Below are 21,522 nucleotides of genomic sequence, written 5' to 3' on the forward strand. Positions count from 1 at the left end.
TTATTTACAGTCACCCATGCATCAGACGTAAGGTAGACTCCCTTTGTGGTGGCCAAATCATTTTCAATTTTATTGAATAGCTCATGGGGCAAACTGAGCTGTAGAAAGCTTGGCAATGTTTTTCAACTTGGTTAATTATAATTTGGGCACAGCGCGCGCGCGCGCACACACACACACACACACACACACACACACACACACACACACACACAGTATATATATATATATATATATATATATATATATATATATATATATATTAAAAACAAAGATTCCAAGACTTACCAAGCGGGAAAGCGCCGGCAGACAGGCACAATGAACAAAACACACAAACACACACACAGAATTACTAGCTTTCGCAACCGATGGTTGCTTCTTCAGGAAAGAGGGAAGGAGAGGGAAAGACGAAAGGATGTGGGTTTTAAGGGAGAGGGTAAGGAGTCATTCCAATCCCGGGAGCAGAAAGACTTCCCTTAGGGGGAAAAAAAGGACAGGTGTTCACTCGCACACACATATCCATTCGCACATACACAGACACAAGCAGACCCAGTGTCCATAAGCGCTTATGTCTGTGTATGTATGGATGGATATGCGTGTATGTGTGTGTGCGCGAGTATATACCTATCCTTTTTCCCCCCTAAGGTAAGTCTTCCCGCTCCCGGGATTGGAATGACGCCTTATCCTCTCCCTTAAAACCCACATCCTTTCATCTTTCTTTTTCCTTCCCTCTTTCCTGACGAAGCAGCTGCCGGTTGCAAAAGCTCGAAATTATGTGTGTGTGTTTGTGTGTTTAGTTCATTGTGCCTGTCTGCCGGCGCTTTCCCACTTGGTAAGTCTTGGAATCTTTGTTTTTAATTTATATAAATTGTCTCGTCAGCTAAAGACAAAGGATGGTATTTCTGAAAATCGTTAAAAGCTGTACATCTCATGCCATACTTTCATTTAATGTGAGCGACTTAATAATATTAAAAATTCACTTATTGGTTGTTAGTGATGGTATTACAGAAGGAAATAAATCAAGACTTGGTCCAGAACTTGATGACACTGATGTGCTGGATGCAGCTTGAGACTTAATCTGCCTTTTTCGGAGGATACGTTCACCCGAGGTGCAGTGAGAATGGTTCACAAGAAATGATTTCTTGAATTTCTGCTGTATATAGCGATCTGGATGAGCTTCCTGACCTACATCATTCCATATATACTGTAGGATGCTTTGATTGTAGATGTCTCTTCAATTTTGATGATGGCAATGATCTGCTGACAGTAGCGGCATTTTCCTTTTTCTTCCATTTTAGTAAAGTGATGCCAAACATCGCTCCTAATTCTTCTAGGTAAAGGAAATGTGGATGACATATTCTTGTGCAGCACTGAAAAGTACACTATTAACATAGCCATTTTAAATTGTGAAAACTTAAAGTGAGAACAAATATACATGCAGCACATTCAGTAATCAGAAGGTATAGAGTAGGCTTGGAATATTGTGATCTGTGAAACATGGACCTACAATTGTAAAATTTGTATCATATACAAAATGATCTGAAACAGTCATAGTGATTAAGAAACACACGAAGACAAGCCTGTCAATATGTGAGGTTTTCACTGCTGAAAGATAATTTTGAATAATCTGATATGTGAGTTTGAGCTACATAGCATGTGAACAAGTAATGGAGGGATATTGTTGTGGACAAAGGTTGGAAAAGAAATGCAAATGAGCTCTAAGGCCTATGCTTTAGGAGCTAGGAATTTGTGTACTCATGCAGCCACTAGTTCTACCAGAGTGTGTGTATTGTTATTGTAGTACATAGTTAGCCATCGCTTTCAACTCATTTTGACAAACTCTGTCATATATTTCAGAATATCAACATCCATGTCTTTCTTCTAACAAACGTGGACACCTTGTCCAAGCAAAGCACGCTCTCAAGTGTCCTAAGACACCACAGAAGTGATAGATGATGAGGTGGAGTATTGGCATACAAATGCTTTGACCATGCTACTCACATCAAATAGTAATGAAGACAAACAAGTAAAATATATAGGATATAGGTTCTGCATTTTTTCCAAACACACTTTTATTTTTACCCAAACATGTATCAGCACCTTTGTGCCATCACCAGTGAGTTTTTCTTTATTGAAAACTGTAAAAAGTGAATTATTTTATATTATAACTGATTTTAATAAAGTGAGGCCTTAAGAACATTTTTGTTCGTTTTGCTTCTTACCATGATTTTATAGTATATGGTTTTGCAAGACCAACTGTATGGGGTCCTGATCTGATAGCTTCTCATCTGCAATTGTTTTGTGTATATAATTACTTACATTTTGTTGTGACTAATCCTTTTAGGTTCGCAGGACATTGCACACACCATGTGTAGTTTCTTTATAAACACCTTTTTACTTCACAGAATGTGGTGAGGACTGTGTTGTTGTGTTTCCTAATCTTGTTGGTGTTCATTTGTTCCTAAGAGTTTGGTCCAGGAAATTTTGTTTGTTGTCTGTTGCTGTTTCTAATGTGAAGTGGATTTTTGGGTGTAAGTCTATTGTTTCCTTGCACAGCAGTTCTATATGTGTGTGTGGTTCATCAATCAGGCATATTATGTTATTGACAAAAATGGTACCAGAATATGACTTTGTATTCTTTTGGTCTTATTATGTGTGTGAAGATCCTTTTCTCTAGGTTGTTCATTAATATGTTAGCTAGGAGGCTACTAATTGGTGATCCCATTAGCAGTCCATGTTGGGAATAAAATTCTTTGTTGAACATAAAGTAGTTTTCTACTGTTGTGGTCTTGATTATGGTTGCTATTTCAATAATGTGTGTGTCTGGTATGTTTTCTTGTAGTTTTAGTCTTAGTATGATGATGCTGATTATTTTATTCATTGGAAAAGAAGTGTACATTTATGTGACATCAAATGATATGAAACTTACTGTGTCTGGTATGTCTTTATTCTTGATTAACTCTACTAGTTGCATTGAGTTTTCTAGATTTCTGTTGGTCTCAAAAGTGTATATGTCCTTCAGTAATGTGTATGTATGGTGGGCTAGGTGGTACAATGGAGCATTTCTGAAGTCAATGACTGGCCTTAAAGGGGTATGTTCTTTGTGCATCATTAGTAGGGATTTTAGAGTGGGTGCCTTTTTTTTGTCTTTCATTTCATCTGGTGTTTTGAGAATGTATTTTTGATGTTTCTCTGATATCTTTTTGTTGGGACACTGGTCAGGGTGATATTGTCCGTCAGACAACAAAAAGAAAAAGACTGAGTGTTTGCAAAAAGGCAGAACCCATATCCTATAATTGAACTGCAAATAAGGAAAGAAAGGACTAGAGCTGCTGATTCAAAAAATGAATATGTCTATTATATGTTTGTAAATATTATATGTTCGTAAATATTATATGTTCGTAAATATAAAATCCCATAAGAAAATTTGCCTAATATGCATCCTCTACAGACTTCCAAAAGGTGGTGGTGTAGCCTGTCTCAAAACTGACCTTTCAAAATTCGACTATTGTTGTTGTTGTTGTTGTTGTTGTTGTTGGTTGTCGTCGTCATCATCTTCAGTCCTGAGACTGATTTGATACAGCTCTCCATGCTACCCTATCCTGTGCAAACTTCTTCATCTCCCAGTACGTACTGCAGCCTACATCCTTCTGAATCTGCTTAGTGTATTCATCTCTTGGTCTTCCTTTGCGGTTTTTACCCTCCACACTGCCCTTCAGTACTAAATTGGTGATCCCTTGATGCCTCAGAACATGTCCTACCAACTGGTCCCTTCTTCTAGTCAAGTTGTGCCACAAACTCCTCCCCAATTCTATTCAATACTTACTCATTAGTTATGTGATCTACCCATCTAATCATCAGCATTCTTCTATAGCACCACATTTAGAAAGCTTCTATTCTCTTCTTGTCTAAATTATTTATCATCCTTGTTTCACTTCCATACATGGCTACACTCCATACAAATGCTTTCAGAAACGACTTCTTGACACTTAAATCTATACTCGAAGTTAACAAATTTCTCTTCTTCAGAAACGCTTTCCTTGCCATTGCCAGTCTACATTTTATATCCTCTCTACTTCGACCATCATCAGTTATTTTACTTCCTAAATAGCAAAACTCCTTTACTACTTTAAGTGTCTCATTTCCTAATCTAATTCCCTCAGCATCACCTGACTTAATTTGACTACATTCCATTATCTTCCTTTTACTTTTGTTGATGTTCATCTTATATCCTCCTTTCAAGACACTGTCCATTCCGTTCAACTGCTCTTCCAAGTCCTTTGCTGTCTCTGACAGAATTACAATGTCATCGGCGAACCTCAAAGTTTTTATTTCTTCTCCATGGATTTTAATACCTACTCGGGACTTTTCTTTTGTTTCCTTTACTGCTTGCTCAATATACAGATTGAATAGCATCGGGGAGAGGCTACAACCCTGTCTCACTCCCTTCCTAACCACTGCTTCCCTTTGTAAAGTCGAGGGGTATCCTCGACTCGTATGACTGCTTTCTGTACAAATTGTAAATAGACTTATGCTCCCTGTATTTTACTCCTGCCACCTTCAGAATTTGAAGGAGAGTATTCCAGTCAACATTGTCAAAAGCTTCCTCTAAGGCTACAAATGTTGGAAAAATAGGTTTGCCTTTCCTTAATCTTTCTTCTAAGATAAGTCGTAAGGTCAGTATTGCCTCACGTGTTCCAACATTTCTGTGGAATCCAAACTGATCTTCCCAAGGTCAGCTTCTACCAGTTTTTCCATTCATCTGTAAAGAATTCGTGTTAGTATTTTGCAGCTGTGACTTATTAAACCAATACTTAAGTAATTTTCACACATGTCAACACCTGCTTTCTTTGGGATTGGAATTATTATATTCTTCTGAAGTCTGTGGGTATTTCGCCTGTTTCATACATCTTGCTCACCAGCTGGTAGAGTTTTGTCATGACTGGCTCTCCCAAGGCCGTCAGTAGTTCTAATGGAATGTTGTCTGCTCCGGGGGCCTTGTTTCGACTCAGGTCTTTCAGTGCTCTGTCAAACTCTTCACGCAGTATCGTATCTCCCATTTCATCTTCATCTACCTCCTCTTCCATTTCCATAATATTGTCCTCAAGAACATCACCCCTATATAGACCCTCTATACACTTCTTCCACCTTTCTGCTTTCCCTTCTTTGCTTAGAACTAGTTTTGCATCTGAGCTCTTGACATTCATTCATACAAGGGGTTCTCTTTTCTCCAAAGGTCTCTCTAATTTTCCTGTAGGCAGTATCTATCTTACCCCTTATGAGATAAGCCTCTACATCCTTACATTTGCCCTCTAGCCACCCCTCTTAGCCAATTTGCACTTCCTGTTGATCTTATTTTTGAGACGTTTGTATTCCTTTTTGCCTGATTCACTTACTGCATTTTTGTATTTTCCCCTTTCAGCAATTAAATTCAGTATCTCTTCTGTTACCCAAGGATTTCTACTAGCCCTCATCTTGTTACCTTCTTGATCCTCTGCTGCCTTCACTATTTCATTCCTCAGAGCTACCCTTTCTTCTTCTACTGTGTTTCTTTCCCCCATTCCTGTCAATTGTTCCCTTATGCTCTCCCTGAAACACTGTACAACATCTGGTTCTTTCAGTTTATCCAGATGCCATCTCCTTAAATTTCCACTTTTCTGCAGTTTCTTCAGTTTTAATCTACAGTTCACAACCAATAGATTGTGGTCAGAGTCCACATCTGCCCTTGGAAATGTCTTAAAATTTAAAATCTGGTTCCTAAATCTCTGTCTTACCATTATAAAATCTATCTGAAACCTTCTAGTATCTCCAGGGATCTCCCATGTATACAACTTTCTTTCATGATTCTTGTACCATGTGTTAGCTATGACTGACGTTGTGCTCTGTGCAAAATTCTACCACGCGGCTTCCTTTTTCATTTCTTAGTCCAAATCCATATTCACTTACTATGTTTCCTGCTCTCCCTTTTCCTACTCTCGAATTCCAGTCACCCAAAACTATTAAATTTTCATCTCCCTTCACTACCTGAATAATTTCTTTTATCTCATCATACATTTCATCAGTTTCTTCATCATCTGCAGAGCTAGTTGTCATATAAACTTCTACTACTGTAGTTGGCGTGTGCTTTGTGTCTATCTTGGCCATAACAATGCTTTCACTATGCTGTGTGTAGTAGCCTACCCGCACTTCTGTTTTTTTTATTCATTATGAAACCTGCTCCTGCATTACCCCTATTTGATTTTGTATTTATAACCCTGTATTCGCCTGACCAATAGTCTTGTTCCTCCTGCCACCAAACTTCACTAATTCCCCCTATATCGAACTTTAATCTATCCACTTCTCTTTTTAAATTTTCAAACTTACCTGCCCGATTAAGTAATCTGACATTCCATGCTCCAATCCGTAGAACGCCAGTTTTCTTTCTCCTGATTACGACGTCCTCTTGAGTAGTCCCCGCCTGGAGATCTAAATGGGGGACTATTTTACCTCCAGAATATTTTACCCTTGAGGATGCCATCATCATTTAACCATACAGTAAAGCTGCATGCCCTCGGGAAAAATTACGGCTGCAGTTTCCCCTTGCTTTCAGCCGTTCGCAGTACCACAACAGCAAGGTCGTTTTGGTTAGTGTTACAAGGCCACATCAGTCATCCAGACTGTTGCACCTGCAACTACTGAAAAAGGCTGCTGCCCCTCTTCAGGAACCACACGTTTGTCTTGCCTCCCAACAGATACCCCTCCGTTGTGGTTGCACCTACGGTACGGCTATCTGTATCGTTGAGGCACGCAAGCCTCCCCGCCAACAGCAAGGTCTATGATTCATGGGGGGGGGAGACTTAGCTTAGGAGCATATAAATAAAGCTAGGAAGACTACCTATTCACTGTGAAATTCCAGTGTGTAGTTTCTACTTCAAATGTAACAATATTTCAGCTTGCACCTAACCATAATGCAGCCTGTAGTCAGACCCCATACAAGTATTTGCCACAAAATCCACAAGCAAAGAAATTCATACCCGGAGAATCAGTTCACACCACCATGACTTACTCTCTAAAATATACAAGGAATAAACTGTGACCATCTACAGATAAATTAAGTGCATCAGCATACCTGAACTTGCAGGGGAGGAACAAGGCATAATTTGGGAGTTGACTTCCGTATCAGTCATAGACATGAAAGACCATCTCCTTAGATTTACTACCAAACTAATTCTATTACACATCAAGTATGTTCCTCCAAAGACTGGAAACCTGAAGGGAAAGTCTGCACCTTGACTAATGGAAGAGCTAAAACATCTAATGAATCTCGGAGACACTGCACACCAGACTTACAAATGATCTCCTACCCATGAAAATAAAATTGATTGCAAGCAGAGAGCAAACAGAGTCAATCAGTCTGAGAGAAATTGTAATTAAGACATGTCAATATATTAATCTAAAACATGAAGAGCTCTGTGGAAAAGCTTCTGTGATGTAGGGAAGATGAATAAATTACAACACCATGAACCAAAACCAAAATGGAAGCTGCAGCAAATCCCATTGTCTCAACCAAGGAAGTAAACCAGCACTTGACTTTACTGGTAACCTTTATTGACCCATAAACAAAACAGATTTCTTGGTTATTTCGAGGTAAATGACAGTAATACACAAAAATTTTTTGAGATGACATAGCTGTTGAAAAATCCTTCATCTCAGCATTTACTGTACAAGATGGCATCGCAGTCCAAATGATAAGCCTATTGTTGACCCAATAGTGCCCATAATAAGTATTGTTCCCTATAGCTTGAAGCTCTTGTCTGGAAAGCACAGCAGAACACTCGTTCCCCCATCAGAATACAAACAGTAGAGATCTGATTGCTAAGAAGAGTACCTGTGTACATTTTGTGTGACAGGAGAGTGAATGTGGACGTCAGAAAAGAATTGAGTGAAAAACTTAAATGACGAGATTGAAGAATAAAGAAACAATTGGATGGATTATGTCACAAGAATGGGAGATGACAGATTAGCAAAATTGGTGATATTTATTACCCAGAGGGGAAAAGATATTTAGGAAGACCAAGGCAAATGAGCCATTTCGTTGAAGAGGTCATAACAGGCATCTCCTAATACATGCAGAGTGAAGAAGAGATAATGCATTAAAAATATTACATGTTATGACTTCTAATTAACTGTGGTTTTAATAAGTTTTGCAATTACATATAAAACGATGGTTTGATGTAAGAGGACACCTGAAGGTCTTAATCTGTTCAGATTAAATCAATAAATAAAAGATTAAACATAATATACAAGTTGCCCCAGGGTGAATGTCAGTATTCAGGAATATGACAGGAACAATCGTCTGAAGTAAAAAGCTTCATGTGGACGTATGCACTGTTCTGAATGGCTTCTGACATAGAACATATTTCATGCATATTATTACTTTTTTTTAATATCTCAGTATGTGACCTTTGCCTGCTTTATTTTTTTGCTGATAGCCCTCGGTGTCAACGTACTGTTTTGTTATACTGGCTGAAAAATGGGGTGAAGGTGGGGTGGGGGGTGGAAGTTCAACACTGACTACTGTAAATGATGTAGTCAACAGTTGCTTAATTGCATTTCACAGTTCTTTCCTTTCAGTTTTCACAACCCCCTAATAGTACACAGTTGATATGGCCAGTTCACTACTGGTTAACTTTTGAAAAGCCTCATTAATAGTTTGCAGGCAAACATCAGCATAATGCTACAATAGTCTACCAGTGAACACGTATGAGCAGTAAAAACCTAACCCCACAGTTCTTGCAGAATAATACGGTATACATGATACTATTGAACAGACACAGTCATTATTTAACACTTATTTCATGGTTGACATGTTTTCAAAATAGATCCAAATAAGTACTTCAATAATGCTAGTGGCTCATCTTCCAAATGTTGTCAATTAGTACAGAATTTATATTTGTTTATAAGTCAACAATAGAATCTAAATCACAGAACAATTACCGATTTCACCTTATAACAAAAGATATTAACTATGAATAGTCAAAATAAATTAAGAAGTTAATTACATACACAAAACTAAGCACAAAATTAGATCTGGTGCAATATTCTCTTTTATGAAAATGCAGATTATACTGATGTATGTTAATAGTAATTAGTTGAAAATGAAAAAAAATGAATTTAAGGAGGCAAATGGTAAAACAAGAGAAGAAGTAAAGAGATCCCAGCTTGCTTTGTCACATCACCCTTTCATTTGATTGATCAGATAGATATTGTAAATAGCTAACTGAGCAATTCAATGACCACAAGTGACCCAGAAAATGTATTTAACATTCTACACACAAAAGCATATTACATAAGAAATCTTATCAAAAACTATTGTACATTGTGTTTTTCAAAATTTGTGCTTACTGGTATATGAACTGGCCATAAGAAAATTTCCATACAAAATGTTTACATACAGTGTATTGTACAGTGCCACAAAATATCTACAAGTTAAATTTCTAATACAGATTAGGCATCTTCATCATAAGTGATGTCCTTTTTGGAGAAACAAAGATTAAATACTAACATACATATCACTTTATACAAGTCCTGCCTTGCTTAAAAAATAAATCACATGGGTTGCAAAAAGTTAAATTACACTGTGCATAGCAGTTCATATTTAGACAGAAAATTACACGTTTTCAATATTTAGTATTTTTCACAAGCACTTTCACTCTTTTAATGAGTTTAAACACATTTTCTCATCATGTAGTCCACATCTTCAACAGGTCCAAGTGGCAGTTAGTAAGGAAATGCACTGCTACCATTTCCCTTGGAGGTGGTTTTCCTCCACCACGATACATGATAAAAGTTAGACAAAATACCCTAACTTTAGTACACTCACTTTTACTTGTAAGTAAGTATGAGAGAAAAATGTTTCACACCAATGGCAAATAATAGTTATTACTTCATAGGTGGGGTCTAGTATAAAATTTTAAAATCAACTACGCACAACACTGCAAAACATTACACTAGGTCATAACTCTGTCTGAAATGGGTTAAACTCGAAATATTTGGGTTTGTTTTCCATTTGCAAAATAGTAAAAACTCAAGATGTGCAGTAGCATGGATTTATTAATCATTACAGTATGAAAAACGAGTACAGTCACAATCACATAACTTAATCACTACTAAAAATTAAGGGTATGGAAGTTGTACCAAATCATTACCCTAATTCTCCACTCATCTCTGAGGACTACTGTTATTAAACCAGACAATTAAATCCTCACAAAATGTTACCAAATAGTTGATCTGCCAGATTCACATCACTATCACCACAGTTATCAATTAATCAGCAATATTACTGTTCTTCTTTCCAGTATTACCATTTCAAGCTCATAATTCTTCAGAACACAAACAGAAGTTTTCAGATAACCAATAGATTTGATAATGCAGCGTTATATGACTTGTACGTCTTCGTCCTCTCTTTTTAAAGGATAAACATTGCTACATGTACCATCATGAAACACCTCACTAGGATTAGAATTTATACTTGTCTTACTACTATCATTTACATTACACTTACCTGTGATTACAGTATACATAAACTCATGGCTCCTTATCACTGCCTGCTCTACTGCAATCCAAAACTGGAGCAATATCTAGTTTAAATGGTTTGATCCAGAATTAAAATTGTCTCCTCCATTTCTGTTACTTGAATTTCTCCTACCATTTCAGTGCCCATTCTGGCTATCCTCCACCCAACCATTTCTTGAATTTCTACTGTGATTAGTCCTGACCATCCTGTTTACTTGAAATTCTCTCCCTGATTGATTATTGTTATCAAAATTTCTCCTACAACCTTCCACTGAGGGCTTCACCTTCTCCACTTTATCAATGCAATTAAAAAAATCACTAGTGTTACCCCTAGGGGCAGGTACAAGCAATTCTCTAACTTTCTGAGGCAACTTAGTTTCTAAACTCATAATAACTGATTCACTACCTAGCTCTTTTTCCAAATATTTTAGTTTGTTTATCCAAAGCTGACAGAAACATTTCACAGTACCCTTCCTAGAGTCAAAGCTCTCTCCTCCCCAAAATTCACTCAAAATTCTCTGCTGCTTCTTTTTGGACCAACATTCATCTAAAAATGCTTTCTTAAAGCTATGCCATGAAGTACAACTATCAGTTACCTGAGCTGCCCATCCATAAGCATCCATGATCAAAAAAAGCCTCACAAATGACATTTTCTCTTTGTCATTCCATTTTTCAGGCAAATCATTAAATTTCCTAATGAATTCAGTGGATGCACTTCCCCATATGCAGGGATGGCTAGAGGACAAATGTAAGGATGTGGAAGCTTATCTCACTAGGGGTAAGATAGATACTGCCTACAGGAAAATTAAAAAGACCTTTGGTGAGAAGAGAACCACGTGTATGAATATCAAGAGCTCAGATGGCAACCCAGTTCAAAGCAAAGAAGGGAAGGCAGAAAGGTGGAAGGAGTATATAGAAGGTTTATACAAGGGCGATGTACTTGAGGACAATATTATGGAAATGGAAGAGGATGTAGATGAAGACGAAATGGGAGGTAAGATACTGCGTGAAGAGTTTGACAGAGCACTGAAAGACCTGAGTCGAAACAAGGCCCCCGGAGTAGACAACATTCCATTAGAACTACTGACGGCCTTGGGAGAGCCAGTCATGACACTCTACCAGCCGGTGAGCAAGATGTATGAGACAGGTGAAATACCCTCAGACTTCAAGAAGAATATAATAATTCCAATCCCAAAGAAAGCAGGTGCTGACAGATGTGAAAATTACCGAACTATCAGTTTAATAAATCACAGCTGCAAAATACTAACGCGAATTCTTTACAGACGAATGGAAAAACTGGTAGAAGCCCACCTCGGGGAGGATCAGTTTGGATTCCGTAGGAATGTTGGAACACGTAAGGCAATACTGACCTTACGACTTATCTTAGAAGAAAGATTAAGAAAAGGCAAACCTACGTTTCTAGCATTTGTAGACTTAGAGAAAGCTTTTGACAATGTTGACTGGAATACTCTCTTTCAAATTCTGAAGGTGGCAGGAGTAAAATACAGGGAGCGAAAGGCTATTTACAATTTGTACAGAAACCAGATGGCAGTCATAAGAGTCAAGGGGCATGAAAGGGAAGCAGTGGTTGGGAAAGAAGTGAGACAGGGTTGTAGCCTCTCCCCGATGTTATTCAATCTGTATATAGAGCAAGCAGTAAAGGAAACAAAAGAAAAATTTGGAGTAGGTATTAAAATTCATGGAGAAGAAATAAAAACTTTGAGGTTCGCCGATGACATTGTAATTGTCAGAGACGGTAAAGGACTTGGAATGGACAGTGTCTTGAACGGAGGTTATAAGATGAAAATCAACAAAAGCAAAACGAGGATAATGGAATGTAGTCAAATTAAATCGGGTGATGCTGAGGGAATTAGATTAGGAAATGAGACACTTAAAGTAGTAAAGGAGTTTTCCTATTTATGAAGTAAAATAACTGATGATGGTCAAAGTAAAGAGGATATAAAATGTAGACTGGCAATGGCAAGGAAAGCGTTTCTCAAGAAGAGAAATTTGTTAACATCTAATATAGATTTATGTATCAGGAAGTCGTTTATGAAACTATTTGTTTGGAGTGTAGCCATGTATGGAAGTGAAACATGGACGATAACTAGTTTGGACAAGAAGAGAATAGAAGCTTTCGAAATGTGGTGCTACAGAAGAATGCTGAAGATTAGATGGGTAGATCACGTAACTAATGAGGAGGTATTGAATAGGATTGGGGAGGAGAGAAGTTTGTGGGACAACTTGACTAGAAGAAGGGATCGGTTGGTAGGACATGTTTTGAGGCATCAAGGGATCACAAATTTAGCATTGGAGGGCAGCGTGGAGGGTAAAAATCGTAGAGGGAGACCAAGAGATGAATACACTAAGCAGATTCAGAAGGATGTAGGTTGCAGTAGGTGCTGGGAGATGAAGCAGCTTGCACAGGATAGAGTAGCATGGAGAGCTGCATCAAACCAGTCTCAGAACGGAAGAGAACAACAACAACAACAACAACATCTCGTTATTGTAAAATTCATCATCTTATTATGAATAATGCACGTCGTCTTATTTCTAATTACATACTGCAAGCGAAATTCCTGTTTCATTTCAAATAGAAATTCTTAATTATCAATATTTTATGAAAGATTAGTAACAAAATCTGCTTAAATTTAGAAAACGTAAGTTAATATTTTAGGGCAAAAATGAAAAACGGTATTGTCTTTATTTGGATTGTGCATTGTTTTATACTTCAGATGTCGTCACACACGAACCAGGGTGGTAAGTGTCACAGAAACATGAAAACCATTTTCACAATATCAAGTTTTGTATCCCGCATGAAAGGCGGCACATGGGTGTGCTCCTGTAAACTGAAGGGTAGGATGAGTGTAGGAAGTGAGTAGGAGCAGGAAAAGATGAAAATCTCTCGGTACTGCTCTTAGAAATGATTTTACTATATCACAATAATTACTGAATACATAATAACGTGAATACTTACCTTTGCACTGAGGAGCAGGTAGGTGCGAAGCCTTAGATCTCTCTTAAGTGGTGCGAAGTCTCTGTATGAAGCGAAACTGGAGCAAAGTGTCCCTGCCATCTCCTCTCGATCAAATGGGTAGCATCTGCAGCAGCGCTCGTAGAGCTGAACAGCGCCTGCTAGGGGGCGCTGTCGTCGGTATCGTAGTGCCAACCTGTGAACTTGCACCTACGCCATGGCATCGTTGCTATCGATACCACAGCCCTCCCCCCCTGAAACGACGCCCCGTCGTCGAGTCCGGCTTCCGACGGCGGGTGGAGGGACGCAGGGGCGGCGCAGCTGAGAGGGCGGGCAGCGGAACTGCGGGGGCGCGCTGTCCACCCGCGACCCCGAATTGCTCGCTAGGGGCGAGGAAAACGCCCTGTGGTAAGCCTGTCCTGGCCGCGCACCGCCACTGGGTATGCTCAGATAATGAGGCGCAGCAACGACCTCCACGGACGGCGGCGGCGAGGGCCGGAGGTGGTGCTTCGGCGGCGGCGAGAGGCGGCCGTCCGGTGTAGCTGACCGAACCGGCGGCGGCGGCAGGCGCGCCAGCGGAGGTGCGAGCGGCGGAGTCGTGGGCTGAGGCGGCGGAGGCCGCGGAGCCTCCAGTTCTGCCGGAAAACGACCAGTGGCAGAAAACCGAGGACAGCGTAAACGGATCTGGTTCCGGGGTCGCTCGACAGTGCCGGAGGGACCGGAAATAAGGTGTGGCCGAGCTGGCGAAGAATGGGCCCCTGCCCCCAGCGCTGCCTGCCAGAGAAAACGCGATACCACATCGACTCTTGTGGCGCCGAGCCAGAACGAGACGAAGCAGCGGGAGCGAGCGGCGGCAGGAGCGACCGATGGGCGCGGCCGTATAGCAATTCCGCTGGGGAACGGGTGCCGCGCGGCTGAGAACGATACGAAGCGAGGAAAGTCCAGAGCCCGTGCTCTCGAGAGTGCATGGTGCGTAACTTGCTCATCTGCGACTTAAACGTACGCACAAAGCATTCAGCCTCGCCGTTCGACTGGGTGTGGAACGGGGCTGAGGTCAGATGGCGAATGCCATTAGCAGCACGGAACGCTTCAAACTCTAAGGACACGAATTGGCGGCCATTGTCGGAGACCCTCGATGCAAAAAATAGACGTCCAATCCCAATAGTGCTGGCAGGTGTAGAAGACGTAAGTACAACATAAGGAAAGTTTGCTGTACGCGTCAATAACTATCAACCGGCGGGTGTCGCAGAGCGGACCTGCAAAATCAATATGAACGCGCTGCCGAGGCGCAGTAGGAGTCGGCCACGCAAAGAAGCGCTGGCGGGTAGCAGATTGATGCTCCGCAAAAGAGCTACAGTTAGCAAGAAAATTCTCAATAAGTTTATCAATGCCGACACAAATGCAGTGACGGTGCGCTAATTGCTTCGTCCGCAATATACCCCAATGACCAGTGTGCAGTAATTGGAGGATTTCCGACTGCTACGAAAGAGGTACAACCACACGAGACTGATCATTGTCCGTTTGTAACAAGGTAACACCGTCGTGGACAGACAAGCTGTGACGTTGCGCTGTACAAGGAGATCACTAATCTGGGTAGCATATGGAGGCCATTGAGTACGAATATACTGCAAAAAATCTGCAAAGCAACATTGGCGGCTGTCGCGAAGGCTAGGCGACGAAAATCCACCGGAAAACCATCAGCTAATTCCTTATCTTGCGAATCAATAAACATGCAGGACAGTTCGGAAGAATCAAACACTGCGTCAGGACCGATAGGTAGACGAGACAAAGCATCAGCAGTGCCATGCTGGGCCGTAGGCTGAAACGAGATTTCGTAATTTAGACAAAAAGACCAACGTTGCAACTTTTGTGCGGTACGGGCCAGAAGTGGCTTTGACAGGTGGAACGACGATGTCAGAGGCTTATGGTCGGTGACGAAATAGACCTTTCTAGCGTACAAAAAAATCATGAAACTGTCACTCCATAGACAATAGCTAAAGCTTCTTTCTCGATTTTAGAGTAGTTTTGCTGGGCAGAATTGAGCAACTTCGGCGCAAAAGCGATCGGGCGATAGAATTAATGCGGTGCGATAGAACAGCTCCGATGCCGTTAGAAGATGCATCGACAGCCGAAACAACTGGTTTGAAGGGATCGATAGGAATCAAACAGCAATCACTCAACAAAGCAGATTTGACCTTGTGGAAAGCAGCCTCACATTCCGAATATCAAACAAAAGGAACGTTCTTACGCCAAAGGCGATGCAATCTGCGCTGCATTTGATATAAACCGAATATAATACGTAATTTTGCCCAACACAGACTGAAGTTCTTTCAAGTTCCTGGGTGCTGGCAAGTCTCTAATCGCACTGAGATGTGACGGCGAGGGGTAGATACCCTGTACGTTAATCATATGCCAAATACTGAATCTCAGTTGAAAAAAAAAATGCACTTGTCTGTGACACTTTAGTCCTGCCTGAAAAAGTACAGTAAACAAGGTACCCAAATTCTGAAAATTTTCGTCGTGGATGCTACCTGATACAACTATATCGTCCAGATAATTTGAACAACCAGGGACAGTGGCACACAACTGCTGCAAATAAGACTTAAAAATAGCAGGAGCCGAAGCACAACCGAACAGAAGGCGGCGAAACTTTAACACTGCAAGGTGGGTTTTTATCACAAAATAGTGCTGTGACTTTTCGTCGAGCGGAATCTGTTAGAATTTTTCCACACCAAGCTTATCAAAAATGTCTTCAGGACGCGGTAAGGGAAACGTAGCTACCACTGTCTAGGGATTTACTATAGACTTAGTCAGCACAAATACGGTGACGACCGTTTGGTTTCTTCACACACACACTATAGGCGAAGCAGAAACAGGTTCAATTACACCACTGTCTTGCAAATGCTTAAGTCCAGCAGCTACGGCGTCGCGCAGTGCGTGCGGTACTGGGAGTGCGCGCCGGAAAATAGGCACGGCATTGTCTTTAACCACAACATGCACTGCAAAGCCTGTGGCACAACCAAGGCCATCAGAAAAGAGATCAGCAAAATCATCGCATAGGGCGGCAACACACTGTGCGTGGGCACTAGCGTTGATGCAACGTACACTGTCCTGAATTGCGAGGCCAAAAAGTTCAAATGCGTCCATGCGAAAAATGTTCGTAGCATCACAAGAGCGGAGCACGTGGAAAGACTATGTTTCAGTCCACCATACGTGGCTTGCAAGCTATACACGCTGAGCACAGATTTCCTCTCCAGTAAATGCATTCAGTGTGGAATGTGAAAGACGAAGCGGGGGCAAACCAAGTAAGTCATACACTGATTTGTTCAGTAAAGAAACTGACGCACCAGTGTCCAGCTGCATGCGAACAGAATGTCCACAAATGTGCGAAGTCACAAAAAGTTTCCTCGCATCCCGCCGAATGCGAGAGGAAGTGTCTGGCAAAACTTGATCTACATGACGAGCTGTTGACGCACAGGAAGCAGAAGGCTTTGAATAAATGGCATTAACGTCCATGGGCTGATGTGAATCCTGATCGTGACTGTTGCCGTTGCCGTGACGCCCACGCGAGTCACGCGAATGGTAGGCAAGTCGTGTTAGAGTTTCTCCTACTACACACAGCTTGCACATGTCCTTTCTTATTACAAAAATAACACTGTGCTTGTTGGGATGGAAACTATCCCGTGGGTGGGCACGAAAGCAGTTCGTACACGATTTCAGTTTGTGAGTAGGTTCCGGGTGTGAAACATATTGAGGTGCGTGAGCGGCCCAACGTGGCTGGCCTTGCTGTGGCGTGGCCGGGCCGGAGGGCACGCCTTGTACACACAGCCGGGGCCACGTCTAATGTGTCTTGTCTGTCTGGCAAGTCCACTACTTCCTCTAAAGACGGGTTTTTAAATCTGAGGATTTGCTCGCGGATGCGGTGATTCGCCACATTCTGCGCAATAGCGTCTCTAATCATTATGTTCGCATATGAGCATCCACACGAGCAATTCAAGTCACAATCAGAAGTTGGTCCATGAAGGTCCGCTAACCAGGATTTATTTGACTGAGTAGGGCCACGCCAGAGGATAAAGAATTTTTAGCGTGCAGCTACCACATTTACACTTAACGGAAGTGGGAGTTCAAAGCATCAATCACTTCGTCGTAAGTTTTAGTTTCTGGGCGGGTGGTGGGAAACAGTTTTACTAGTACACGGTATAACAACAGCCGCGTTGGCAATGAAAAAGGCAAGTCGCTCTGTATCTGGTACGTTGTATGGTGTGAAGTGTGCCTCGAGCTGGGAGATGCATTCTGGCCAGCGTTCGACGTCAGGACTGAAGGCACGAAATGCCTGCGCCGCTGGCGACGGCTTCGGTCCAGGCGGTGGCGTCGGAGGCACCGAAGTAGCTGCAGTTTGTAGTGTGACCACTCCGTTTATGGCAGTAAGCAGCTGCCTCATTTGCTGAGCCTGAAAACGTACAAGATCGGACAGCGAAGCCTGCTCCTGTGGCGAAGCCACGGTTTACACAAATGAAAGTCTATATAGCGAAAGGTGGGAGCACTTAGATACAGTCACTGTCACATGCGAATATCATAAAAAACTAAAGTAGTACCGAGAAAAAAACATAGGTAAGAGAAGAGAAACGCGGCATCTTGAAGATGAAAATCTCTCGGTATTGCTCTTAGAAATGATTTTATTATATCACAATAATTACTGAATACATAATAACGTGAATGCTTAACTTTGCACTGAGGAGCACTTACGTGCGAAGCCTTAGACTCGTCGTATCTAGTGCAAAATCTCTATATGAAGCGAAACTGAAGCGAAGTGTCCCGGCCGTCTGCTGTTGATCAAATGGCTAGCACCTGCGCTCGTAGAGCTGAACAGCGCCTGCTAGAGGGCGCTGTCGTCGGTGTAGTACTGCCAACCTATGAACTTGCACCTACGCTGTGGCATCGTAGCTATCGATACCACATCAAGCACACCGTGCAAATGCTGCATTTTAAATTTGCCACTCTACCATTGCAATATGCACACAACAGAACTGATCTGGAATCAAGTAAATAGACTTGGCCCTAGAAATAACAAGACTATTAAATTGCCAGACTCGGATTCGAATATGGAAGGAGCTAAGATATTACCAGACGGCTGACTCAGTATGCTATTACTCACACATAGCTCGCTCAGAAAAATTGCCCTGTCTTTAACTTAGGAAATTTAATCACTCTTGTTTGTAATTAGAACACTATGTTACTTGAGAACGACAGCATTTTATGCTTTTCGTCAGCTCATCTGAACCGTTCCTGTGGGTTTAACTTTTCATACAACAGCGAATGAAGCGTTACAGAGAAGCGCAGCCTACTGAGAGGGTCCGACTTCATGCTTCAATAAGACTCAGTGGCTCTTTTTCGTAAATTTTCACCACTTTCTTTTGAACTTGCTGTTTCTGATGTAGCGCCCAGTGGAGAGTATGCGACTCGTAGTAGCATCCACAGAGATGAGGAGAGGATTTATTTGCCGCCCTGCCAATTTTTCAAGTAATGTGTCATAAGAAAGCAAATTTTCCTATCTGCAGCCTTGAACAAAAATAAGTCTAACTCATCAGAAACGTGCATGCACAATAACAATTATGCTGTGCATGAAAAACACCTGTTACATAAGTGTAAATTATGTAATCCCCAATTACAACAAATATCGACGTGCCACGTTTTCCACGGAGAAAGCAATAAAAGGGCATCTGATCAGTCAGGTTCCCTCGGCCAACTGCCAAAATGAATTCTGTATTTTAAGTCGTAAAAACTGCAACAATTCATAGAGTGGTTGTTCTAAAAATGAAGACAACAATTGACAAAAATAGTAGTCGTACTCAGCGGGTACATGAACACAACAATCGGTACTCTGAAAACAAAATAAGGAAGAAATGAGTTCTCCCTCGCCCTGTTCCACAGGGGCGGAAAAGCTGCCAGTGCAATTCTGTCCCACATTTGTGCCTCCCCGTGCGGCCGCACTCCTGATCTCTAGTCACCTGATTTCAAGCTCGATGGAGACTGCTTACGGCCTTGCGTAAGCGCTCATATCGCTCAGCGCTGCCGATATTTCAGTATAGGTTCGCACACTATTCCATCACGTTGCACCCCTTCCCACTGTTAAAAAAGTATGAAGAATTTACCGACTCTCTGAGGCCCTTGCGCACTACAGCCAGCATCTGCAGCTCAGTATCCAACGCATTAGACATCCCCCGTCAAAGAATACTGTGCATGTTCTTTTAGTAACGCACCTTTGCAACATCCACTAGCACGGAAGCAGTCGATGTAAGCATCAGATGTTGTTCAGAGTCCTCCACACACCGCTTGTTAACAATAATTACGGAACGTAGCGATGGCCCTACACAACACCATGTAACAGTTCCGGGCGGTCTCTATGACCTGTGAGTCAGCTACCGTTATCGAGTGATACAGAAGCGAGTATGTATCGAAACGCTACCAGCCCAAGTAGTGTTTAGCAGTCTGCGACGTGGATCTCTACCATCACTAGTTTACGTAATCGATTTCCACATTAAATAACTAAAACTGTAGACAGACAGCTGATATTTTGCACACGTCAAACACAATTTAGTTGATGATTTGTATAAAACATCCATGTAAAGGCTCATAATCACACTTTACGGTCATACTTCATACCTGTTGTCGTAATTACACTAATTTATGCGTGTGCTGCAACGTGAATGCTCCATGGCCAGCAGGGGTACCGCGGATGTGATTTTTCTGTATGCATGATATCACACAAAACGTCTACTAATGAAGGAAATTTACTTTAAAGACACGCAGACCACTTTACAGCAAGACAGTAATTGTTTATTTAAATTATAATAACCTATGGCGACAAAGTGCAAGGGATGGATACAGGTGGTCACAAGCGGACAAGTCTAGCTGTTTGGAGGACCCTCACTATCCTGCCGCACAGCGCTGTAGCTATGACATATGGAGCAGTGTCAATGCTGACAGTGCCTAAGACCATCCTACGTCAACACGCTTTCTCTCCACCAAAAAACTCCATTGTATATGTGTGGAAAACAGTAAATTTGCCATAATTGACACAACAGGAGAGAACAGTCGAAAAAATGGTTAATTGTGCCAAAGACGAGGTTAAATGAATAGACAAATGCTAAACAGTTGTATTAGGAGCTAATCTGTCATGTAGATAAAAAATTGTGCTGTCCGTGCTATCCAGAGAGCCAGTATTTGTCCTTTGTCACGGAACTTTCCATGATTACATCTACAGGAACGTTAGTGTGTGATCAATGATTTTCGATTCTGAAATTTACACTTCATCAAAATATTTTTTACGAGTCCAAATATGTGTCACATGCAGGTAGTAACTACTGCTTTGGAGAATGCCACAGCATTCAGAATAAAAGAACCTTATCGTTTCATCGAGCGCGCGCGCATGCACGCTCACACACACACACACAACACACACACACACACACACACACACACACACACACACACACACCCAAAACATACGTTTTTCATATTAGGTGCATTGTGCTGCCACCTACTGCCAGCTACTCCATATCAGCGACTTCAGTAGTCATTAAACATCGTGAGAGAGCAGAATGGGGCGCTCCGCGGAACTCACGGACTTCTAATGTGGTCAGGTAATTGGGTGTCACTTGTGTCATATGTCTGTACGTGAGATATCCACACTCCTAAACATCCCTACGTCCACTGTTTTTGATGTGATAATGGAGTGGAAACGTGAAGGGACACGTACAGCACAAAAGGATACAGGCCGACCTCGTCTGTTGACTGACAGCGACTATTGACACTTGAAGAGGGTCGTAATGTGTATAGTAGGCAGACATCTATTCAGGCCGTCACACAGGACTTCCAAACTGCAACAGAATCCAATGCAAGTACTATGACAGTTAGGCGAGAAGTGAGAAAACTTGGATTTCACGGTCGATCGGCTGCTCATAAGCTACACATCTCGCCAGTAAATGACAAACGAC

The 21,522-nt window shown here is 41.5% G+C and overlaps 1 protein-coding gene across 11 annotated transcripts in view; it reads left to right on the plus strand.

The window, feature by feature from the left end:
* The window catches only part of LOC126336285 (thiamine transporter 1-like), a 552,608-nt gene that overhangs the window by 482,794 nt on the left and 48,292 nt on the right, over nucleotides 1-21,522 (plus strand). The window contains exon 9 of one of the 11 annotated variants that reach the window (XM_049999818.1): nucleotides 1,855-2,196. The exons of the other annotated variants lie outside the window; for them this stretch is intronic. The gene's annotated coding sequence lies outside the window, so the exon portion shown is untranslated. Of the gene's footprint in view, nucleotides 1-1,854; nucleotides 2,197-21,522 lie in introns of those variants that run through there. 11 annotated transcript variants of the gene reach the window in all.

This window comes from Schistocerca gregaria, chromosome 2 (assembly GCF_023897955.1).
Source record: "Schistocerca gregaria isolate iqSchGreg1 chromosome 2, iqSchGreg1.2, whole genome shotgun sequence".
In the NCBI taxonomy this organism is placed as follows: domain Eukaryota; kingdom Metazoa; phylum Arthropoda; class Insecta; order Orthoptera; family Acrididae; genus Schistocerca; species Schistocerca gregaria.